We start from the raw sequence: 9,415 nt of genomic DNA, 5'->3' as shown, positions 1-9,415 counted from the left end.
TTCTCTCCCCTGGATTCTGTTCAGGAGGAGGGACTTCCCCCTTGATGGACAGTTCTTCCAGCCAAGCTGCAGAGGCTGCAAAATCACTTAGTCCAGCCTTTCTCAACCTGTGGGTCCCCAGATGTTGTTGAACTACAACTCCCATCACCCCTAGCTAGCAAGGCCAGAGCTCAGGGATGATGGGAGTTGTAGTCCAACAACATCTGGGGACCCACAGGTTGAGAACCACTGACTTAGTCACAAGGCTATCAGCTGCTGGGGGTGAAAGCATGCAGGGCCAGGAGATGCTTGGCAAGTTGTAAAGCTAAAACTCTGGGACAAGAAGTATAATTTTATATCTTGCTTCTCATTCTACATGAATGACTGAAGGCCACTAGGGCATGTGGGTGGCGGGTGGAGGACTGTAGCTCTGGGAGGGGAATAGGGGGTCTCCTTACAACTCTCAGCACCCTTAACAAACTGCAGCTCCCAGGAGACTTTGGGAAAAGCCATGACTACTACTACTACTACTTTAAATATACTGTATGTTGCAAATGTTTTATACACATTTTTCTCAGTGTATACAAGCAACTTTTTCTTTTCACTGTGACCCGTGTCAAGTGAACAGAATAGGATCTTAGTAATTACTGAACTTCCTTTTTTTAAAAAAAATAAATAAATCAGCAGTTAAGGACACTTGAGTAATTTGCAAAACATGAATTAATTTGAATATCGTTAATTTGACCTAAACTTGGAGTTTCAAAAGCAATTAATGCCCTGGGATGCCAAATGCAAGGCTCGTGTAGGGCACTGAGATCCACTCTTGACAAAAAGATTCATGGCTAAGGTTGACAGCTTCTGACTCAAAGATGACCTCTGCCTTAAATAGTTGCATGACAGTGGGAAAGAAAGGCTTCCATAATGACAGCGCAGCAGTGACAACAGAAGCTGTACCTGTCAAACTTCTTCTGGCCATGTAATTTTTAAAAATAGCCCCCAAATATCCTATAAAGGCACATGTCAGGACACCAATCTAGAAAAAACACTTGCCAATGGACAATTCCAGTTCTCTAGATCAGATATAACCTGAATGCAGAGGTTATAACTGAATGAAGCATGACTTCATTGAGTATATGTTTCCATGTGTTTATTCCGCACTTAATATTTACAGTGGTGCCCCGCAAGACGAATGCCTCGCAAGACGAAAAACTCGCTAGACGAAAGGGTTTTCCGTTTTTTGAGTCGTTCCGCAAGACAAATTTCCCTATGGGCTTGCTTCGCAAGACAAAACGTCTTGCGAGTTCTTGCGAGTTTGTTTCCTTTTTCTTAAAGCCGCTAAGCCGTTAATAGCCGCTAAGCCACTAATAGCCGCTAAGCTGCTAATAGCCATGCTTCACAAGACGAAAAAACCGCAAGACGAAGAGACTCGCGGAACGGATTAATTTCGTCTTGCGAGGCACCACTGTATAATGCCACAGTCTAGCTCTCAGGACAAATTTCATACTGATACAGATCCATATTCCCATTGTGCTGCTCAACTGGGGCCCACAGAACTGTTGTGAATGTAGGTACACATTCCCATTTGGGCTAATGGATTTCAACCAGTTTAGAGCCCAGGCCTTCCCCTCCTCTAACATCTCTTCCTTTTTCCTTTGATTAAATAATTCACACAAAGAAATGAATGTCTGTGATAGGATTGTGCAGAAAAGGTCTAATAACAGAAAAATGAGAATGGATTCCTTTATCCCAACACAAGGTATCTTGATGGCACTGAAAATATAATGTTTATAGGTAAGAGGCCCTTGTCTCTTAGTGTCCACTTTCAGTCAATCAAAGCCCATAGGGCAAGGTAGCACCCATGGTGGTGAACAGAAGGCACACAGAGAGAAACCAGAGGCAGCAGACAGTGATGACACAATGTCGAAGGCCTGGGCTAGATGTAGTAGAGATCCAATAGTCAAGGAAGGGAGTTGTCCATACATGATAAGGCAGATATTCTCAAGCACGTATTTTGTTCTAAAGCTCCCATAGAAGAGCTGCACCTTCTATAGCAGTAAATGTGCTAAAGACCAATTTAAGCTACGTCCCTTTGATGAAGAATGGATCTTTTGGAAAGTTGTGTTCCTGCCTGGAGTCTAGAACATTTTCAGAATTTTGTTTTCTCTCAGAAGTGCTTCTACTATCTCAGCAGGTCCCATCCTACCATTAGGCAGAGTGAGGTGGCCACCTTATGCACCAACTGATGGAAGGCAAAGAACAGTAGAGGGGGGAGTTGGAGGATACAGATTAGAAGTTGACAATGGTGCAATTTGGAGAGACTATCCATAGCACTGGAAACACTTATTTATTTGTGTATTTATCCTGCCTTTATTCCATCATGGAACCCAAGGTGGCAAAAGGATTGTCTTTCATTCATGCACTGACCAGATCCAAAGCTGCTGTCCAAACCCTTCGTGTGTGCTCAGACCAAATGGGGAACATCATGTATGGGGGGGGGGTATGATGTGGTAACACACACATAAAGCCACTCTGAGGCTGTTTCCATAGGCTGAGTGCTTTCACATTTGCCAAAGAAAGGTAATTTAAAATAAAAGGCTAGACTGCCACAGATTTCATAGTCAACCTTCTTATTATGCACCAAATGCAAGACTGCAGCTTTTATTAGCATAGCATCTGAGGGTATCTGCCAATAGAATATGAACTGTCAAGAGATTAGAATGCTATTTTTATAATCAAGCTTCTTTCACATTCTGTTGAAGCGCCACTATGCTGGCATGAGCTCAGGGGATTGAGCCTTGGCCTAGCAACTGTTCCATGGCTAATTACATGGGACACAATGGGCCGTCACTAACGTGCTAATAAATAATTGGAGTCAAAATTAAATTCACCCATGTATGAATTGTTACAGTGAAGACAAGACCTCATTAGGCTATGAACCAAAATGGGTAACGCAGAGAAGTTAAAACAGATCTGTGATCATGCATTGCATTTAATTACATTTCTTTTTACTAACTATGCTGCATTATTATATTTGCTTTGGATTTGGCAAACAGATTAAAAATAAGTGGCAGATTTTGTGATATTAAACATATGGTAAATGTTTCCTGGCATTTAATAGCTGTCTACATTAATTTGCATCCAGTGAGTGAAAGTCAGCATGGGAAGAGGAACATCACAAGTTATTGCTCACCACTTCAATAACTATATTATGATGGAGAACCCAGATACTATAGCTTAGTTGGTAGAGCATGAGACTCTTGATATCAGGGGCCTGAGTCTGAGCCTCACATCGGGCAAAAGATTCTTGCATTGTAGAAGTTGGACTAGATGATCCTCGTGGTCCCTTCCAACTCTACAATTCTGTGACCAACACACAATGTTCATGTTCAGGAGTCATGCTAAACTATATTTTAGTGTGCCAAAAATGAGCCTAGGCAATCCCTGGTCCTTCCCCTTTTCCTGAATGTCTGCATGGAAAGTTTTGTGTCTATTTTTGTTTAACCATTGTTTGTTGCCCAATCCAAACCAGCAAACTGTGGTTAATGTTAACTCTTGTTTATCTGAAGCAAGCCAACTTGAAACCATGCCTCTGAAGACAACTCAGAAACTGCAATTAGTTTAGAATCTAGCTGCCGGGATGTTAATTGGAGCACATGGATGAGAATGCATAACACCAATATTATACAATCTGCAATCATTACCTATTTGCTTCCTGAATTAATTTTAAATGCTGGTTCTAAATGGCTTTGAACCAGAATGCCTTTAAGGAGTGCCTCCTCCCATAGGAATCTGCTCAGTTCTCAGAGTCTAATTCAAGGGTTAACCAAGGCAGTGCCCGGGGGAACCATCATGCCTGCAAGGACCTCCTATGGCACTCAATATATATCCCACTCCAAAATCCATTATGCACCAGAAACTGTTCACTCTTCAATTCCTGTTTGCACTGGCTTGACCTTTCCTGCACTGAGCATGGGCCCTCAGACATGCCACCATTTCATTTGTTACCAAGATAGGACACCCACTTTCCCTTCACTTCTGAACAGAGGACAGGTGCAAAGAGATTCTCTCTGTGAGTGCAGATGTAGTGGTTGATGTAGGTTCCTGTATTTCATTGATTGGGATGGCAAATGTGTCCACTGACCCAACACCATTGATGGTGACTCCTAGTTTAATTCTCAGTCTCTGCTCCAAGTTCCCCTGTATGGTGGATAGGCATGAAAGACAGAGCCTTTTCAGTTGTGGTGCCAAGATGCTGGAACAGCTCTGTTAAAGATAGAAATGTACCTGGCTTCCTGGCTGCTCACCTTTCAGTAGATAACCAAGAAATGCATTGTTTCCAGCTGCCATTTTTAGCTGTGGTCCTTTAAAATGGATTTCAGTGGCTGATGTTGGAACCATTTTTAAAAACTTTTATAGTGTTTTCATATAATGCTAACTTGAAAATTCAGGATATATTAAAAATTGTGCATGTTTTCTGCCCTAAATATTTTTATAGGAAAGCAAGGAAAGAATTCTGAAGATCAAATATTTTATTTCATCTATTTGAAAACATTTGAGCAGTAACTCTTTTCTTTATGCTTTATCTCTTTGTCATTGTTACACAGAAAATAGCATACCATTTTACACGGTGAAGTGAATTTACTGATTTACCTGCAGCAGCACTAAATCATAGCTGAATCAATAGATCTACCTATCAAGAAAAATTACTAGGGCCCGCTTATTACTGCAAGCTTAGAAATATCACTCTAAGCTGTTCCTTTCCCACTGATATGCACCATTATTTTTGTATTTCCTTGCTTCAAAATGAAATAATATCTCAGGTGATCAGCAGCTTCCTTCACTACAGTTTCATAGGTTTCACTATCAATAAGCCAAGCTATTTCTCCCTCACATTTGAAAAGAGTTCTGACACATCCTCATATCATTTGCTTTAGTCTCATGTGCAATCCTGTAGATTGAAAAACATTTTCCTCCTATATGAAGTAGACAGACAGAAGAAACCAGTGCTGGAATATATCAGCATTTCCTAACATTCTGACCCACCATTCTGCTGTAAAGTCAACCTTCCATATTCCACACTGCCCAGGCTACAGAACACAATGTGTCAGAAACACATTTGGTTATCTTTGACTTCCCAAGTCAGTTGGTCAGATTAATATTTGAATATTAGTTATGGAAAGTTGTGCTCTATTTTCAGAGTTTAGTCTGCATGTAATGCAAAATTGCTCCAAATCTGTGCACATCTCTCCTCAAACCACAAAGCATGTATCATAATAAAATGATTAATAACAGTGACTTCTCCAGGTTCGAGTCAGAAGTCTAATTTTATTTATTTATTAATTGGTGGGAAGGTAGGAGTGGCACAGGCAAAGAGTACTTTTCCAGCTTGAAATCACAATCTGAGCTGAAGAAGAACTATCAGGGCTGTAATGCACACCATGGCTTGAGGATAATCTAGATATAGATTCCCCCCCCCCCTTGGAAAAAGCATGAGTCATAAAACATTCACTGGATGTGACAAAGTAAAAGAACCACTGTAAGTCTTCCCAAAGAGCTCCACATTCCCTTATAAACAAGCCAAGTGTAACTATTCAATAATGGGATCTTTATAAAAGTCCATCACCAATTTCATTATGGGCCAAGAACAATCAGGTCAGCTCAACTATTTCTTTTGAAGTTATTTATAAATGATACACTGAGTTGTTGCTGGCAAAGTTAGTGGAAAATGTAAGATGATGTAAGATTCATGAGCTTCTAATATTTTGAGCACCAAGGAATATGATAAATCTTTAATGCTTGAGAGCACAGATTTGCAATAACATTGGATTTCTTGAACAATGAATCAAAATCCTGGGCACTGTCTACCATTCACCTTTTGTCTAAAATTCCTATTGAAAACAGTGGATTTTTCCTCTTTCAGTTCTTGGGCCCTCTTAGTTTCTTCTCTGACAACTCTCAATCTAATCAACCTCACAGGGTTGTTGTGGGGATAAAGTAGGGGGCTGAACCCGGTGCACCAGGCTGAACTCCTTGTAAGAAGAGTAGAGCACAACAATGAATGGCTTCCAGAAAATGAATGGCTCCATTCAAATATGAATGGCTCCATTCAAATATGAATGGAGAAATGAATGAATGGAGTCACCTGCATTGCTAATATCCGTTTTTATAGTTCTTCTGGCACATATGGTGTTTAGATAAACGTTTATGGTGCTTGGATCAATGGTATATTCGTGCAGATCTGTCCCCTGATCCACAGTAGCTTACTGGTTTGATGGTTATCTTCCTACATCTCGCTACCCAATGATTGGTGACCATTCTGTGATTCTCCATCTCATCTGTTACAGCAGGTGTACAGAGATCAAATAAAAAATATTTGACAGGATGAAATAATTCAAGCTTGGCATAAATTTTATGAATTTTACCTAAAGTTGGCCTGGAATAAAATATACCATTTAGAAAACGCTTGGTATATGCAAATCAGGTTTTTCAGATTTGGTACGAAAGCAAGGCAACTGATGTTGTCTCAGTAAGTTAAGTTCAATCGAGTATAATTAAGTACAATTGGATATACTTTGGCTTTTAATTATCCTTGGACTTCTTGAGGGGGTGGGATATTTTAATCTTGCCTTCTAAAAATATGATTGCATTTTATAGTTTTCTGTTTTGTTTTGTTTTTGGTTTATGCTGGTTTTGATGTATGTGTTTGTTTGTTTTTCTCTGTAAGTTGCTGTGAGTTTTAGTAAAAAACACACCAACTAACTAATAAGTTTAAGAAATAAATAAAAAGTGCAAATCAAGTACCACCACCACCTGGTATCTATGATGTAAAAATAAGACCCAGACAGTCAGATGCATAGAGTTCAAAAGATGAAAATCCAGTGCCAAGAAAGATTATTGCACAAGGAGTTGTTGCTGGCAAAGATGACCTTTTCTTAGTGTTTTCAGATGTGAGCTGACCAGATTGGATCTTTATGTTCTTTGTAGAGATAATTCATGCATCCCAAAGAGCAGCCATTGTTTTTGAAATATCAACAGCTCAAGTTGTGGTTTGTATTGTTGCACAAAAACACTAATCAACACCATATTATCAATTATTATCGCAGTGTATGAGTCATTCAAGCAAACCATTCGATTCCTTAGCACCATGTGGTGAATGCCAGCAATACTTGGAAATACTGTATTTGCAGCAGCAGTATTCAATTTAAATTGACCTCTTTAAGCACCCTTATGTAGGAAATAGCACTAAGATGACCCACCCTTATGTGCAGCCATTTTTTATTAATTCTGTTCATTTGAGGACAGCTGGGGGCCTTCCATTATGAGAAGAGACAGTGGAGGATTCTAGTTATTCCCTTGCCACTTGGAAGCAGTGGCAAAACTGTAATCACCAAGCTGGAAGTGGTTGCAATGTCCTCCTACACAATGGCCCCATGGAAATGGCACCATGTCCTGGCCAGTGGGGGGCATCTACCTTTCTTCCCCCACAATGCCCCTCGTGCTACATGATGATGCAGCATTGCTCCCACTGGACCACAGGACATCGTTATGCTGCCAAACTGCTCCTTGTAGCCCTGTTGCTTTTGAAGCAGTGTCAAAGCATTGTTGTTGTTCTTTGAAGGAAAGGAAATGGAGCCCTTTGGCCATAACCGCTCATAATGGAAAGCCCCCCATCTCTGAAAATGAATAGATTTTGCCATGCCCATGAAAAGATGGACATTCCTGTCATTTAAAGTCTACTCAGTATTGATCCAGAGTAGATTCCAGTGTATAGTTAGCAGAGTAAAAACTTAAACACGTTGCAGGATTTCCCCCCAAAATAGACCAGAGGCAATTGTATTTCATCCAGCAGAGCTTTACCTCTACTGAAGGCAAATGAGAATAATGGTCACAAATTCCATACATTCAGGACTGGCACTGTCCATAAGAAATCCAGTTGCAGCAGACTTAACTTAAACTTACAATAACTTATAATAAGACTAAAGCTTAGCCCTACATACAGAATACCACACCAGAAGGGGGGGGGGGGAGAGGTAGAAAGAGAGCGCGTGAAACCCAGGCTGCGTCTGGCCTCACTGTTATAGTCAGCATGACCTTGACAGAAAGAGATAACAGAACCAGTTTAAACCAGCTGTACTCAGCTTCTCTGAAGGAATAGCCCAAACATCATGAACCTTCTGCTTGTTTCTTTCACACAGAGAAACTTCCAGAAGCTTCTTGAATTAAGCAGAATAGGAAAAATCTCTACACATCAGATTAATACTTTCTGTACAAAGAAATGCAAACTGACAATTCCTTCCTTGCCCTTTTTGGCTTGCCCCATGATGTTTTTAAAAAAGAAAAAAAAGGGGGGGGGATGCTTTGGCCTGGCACAAGACCAATCTTCCCAGGTTTGCCAACATTTTTGCTACAGAGGTTTGCCAGAGACAGCCACTGAGAGAGCATAAGCACCAGTGCAGAAAAAAGAGTTTAAGGCAAACCTTTCCCTCTCACTACAAGACCTTTTCCCTTTCCAAGCCAGGTTGTGTACCTGTCGAAAGTAAATGAAATGGTCCTCATCTTGAGCACTGAAATAAGATACAAACATAAAGGTGGGCAGCATTTTCTTCATCTGCTCCTACGCCTGTGCTAGAAAGAAATATGCAAGGCTGGCACCACGTAACAATTATCATAAAATGTATGCATGCTGGCCTCTTATTCTGACAATGCAGTACAAGTTGACATTTCCAATTTTAAGGAAAGCTAAGAGAACCTTATCCTTCATTAACGAGGACAGAGCTTCCCACTCTTTCCTCTGTGCAAACCAGAAACCCAAAAGCCTCATATAAACAATATTTCATGACATTCAGAAACTTTGAAATGTACCTATTTAGCAGAGATCCATTTTTTGGGAAGCCTGTCCAGTTTAATGAGAGTGGTAGTGGTGCTTAGCCTACTAAATAAAAGCAATTGCCACTCAAAGCTTTCATAAGTTATTTGAAGTCTCTGAACTCACTTGTCAAAAGCAGGGAACAAGACCATCTGACGGGTGCTTAACATAGCTCATGCAACGTCTGGGGTGATGTCTTTAGATTTAAATGGGATTCTTTATTTATACAAAGCATGGGCATCTATGATTTAGAAAGGAAAAAGGAAAGAAATGGTCCAATGAGGAAGAATAAAAGGAAACCATTTTTTTTCTGTTTCTCTCATTCTCCCTCTTCCATATCTGCCATATCCACATACAGACAGAATTAGGCCTTCCTGAATGCTTCTTACTAAAAGCTATTACATAATAACTCATTTGAACTGGTAAGGCTCACAATGACAAGGCATCCCCTGCAAAGTTAATAAAATGAAAGTCTCTGTGACTGAAGAAATGCAGCTGTGCTAATATTTAGGTATTTAAAATGTTTGTATATCACCCTTCATCCTATTTAGGATGTTAGGATCAATTCCA

The sequence above is a fragment of the Podarcis muralis genome, chromosome 10 (assembly GCF_964188315.1).
Source record: "Podarcis muralis chromosome 10, rPodMur119.hap1.1, whole genome shotgun sequence".
Taxonomy (NCBI): domain Eukaryota; kingdom Metazoa; phylum Chordata; class Lepidosauria; order Squamata; family Lacertidae; genus Podarcis; species Podarcis muralis.
The sequence above is the reverse complement of the archived record's forward strand: the minus strand, read 5'-3'. Positions refer to the sequence as shown.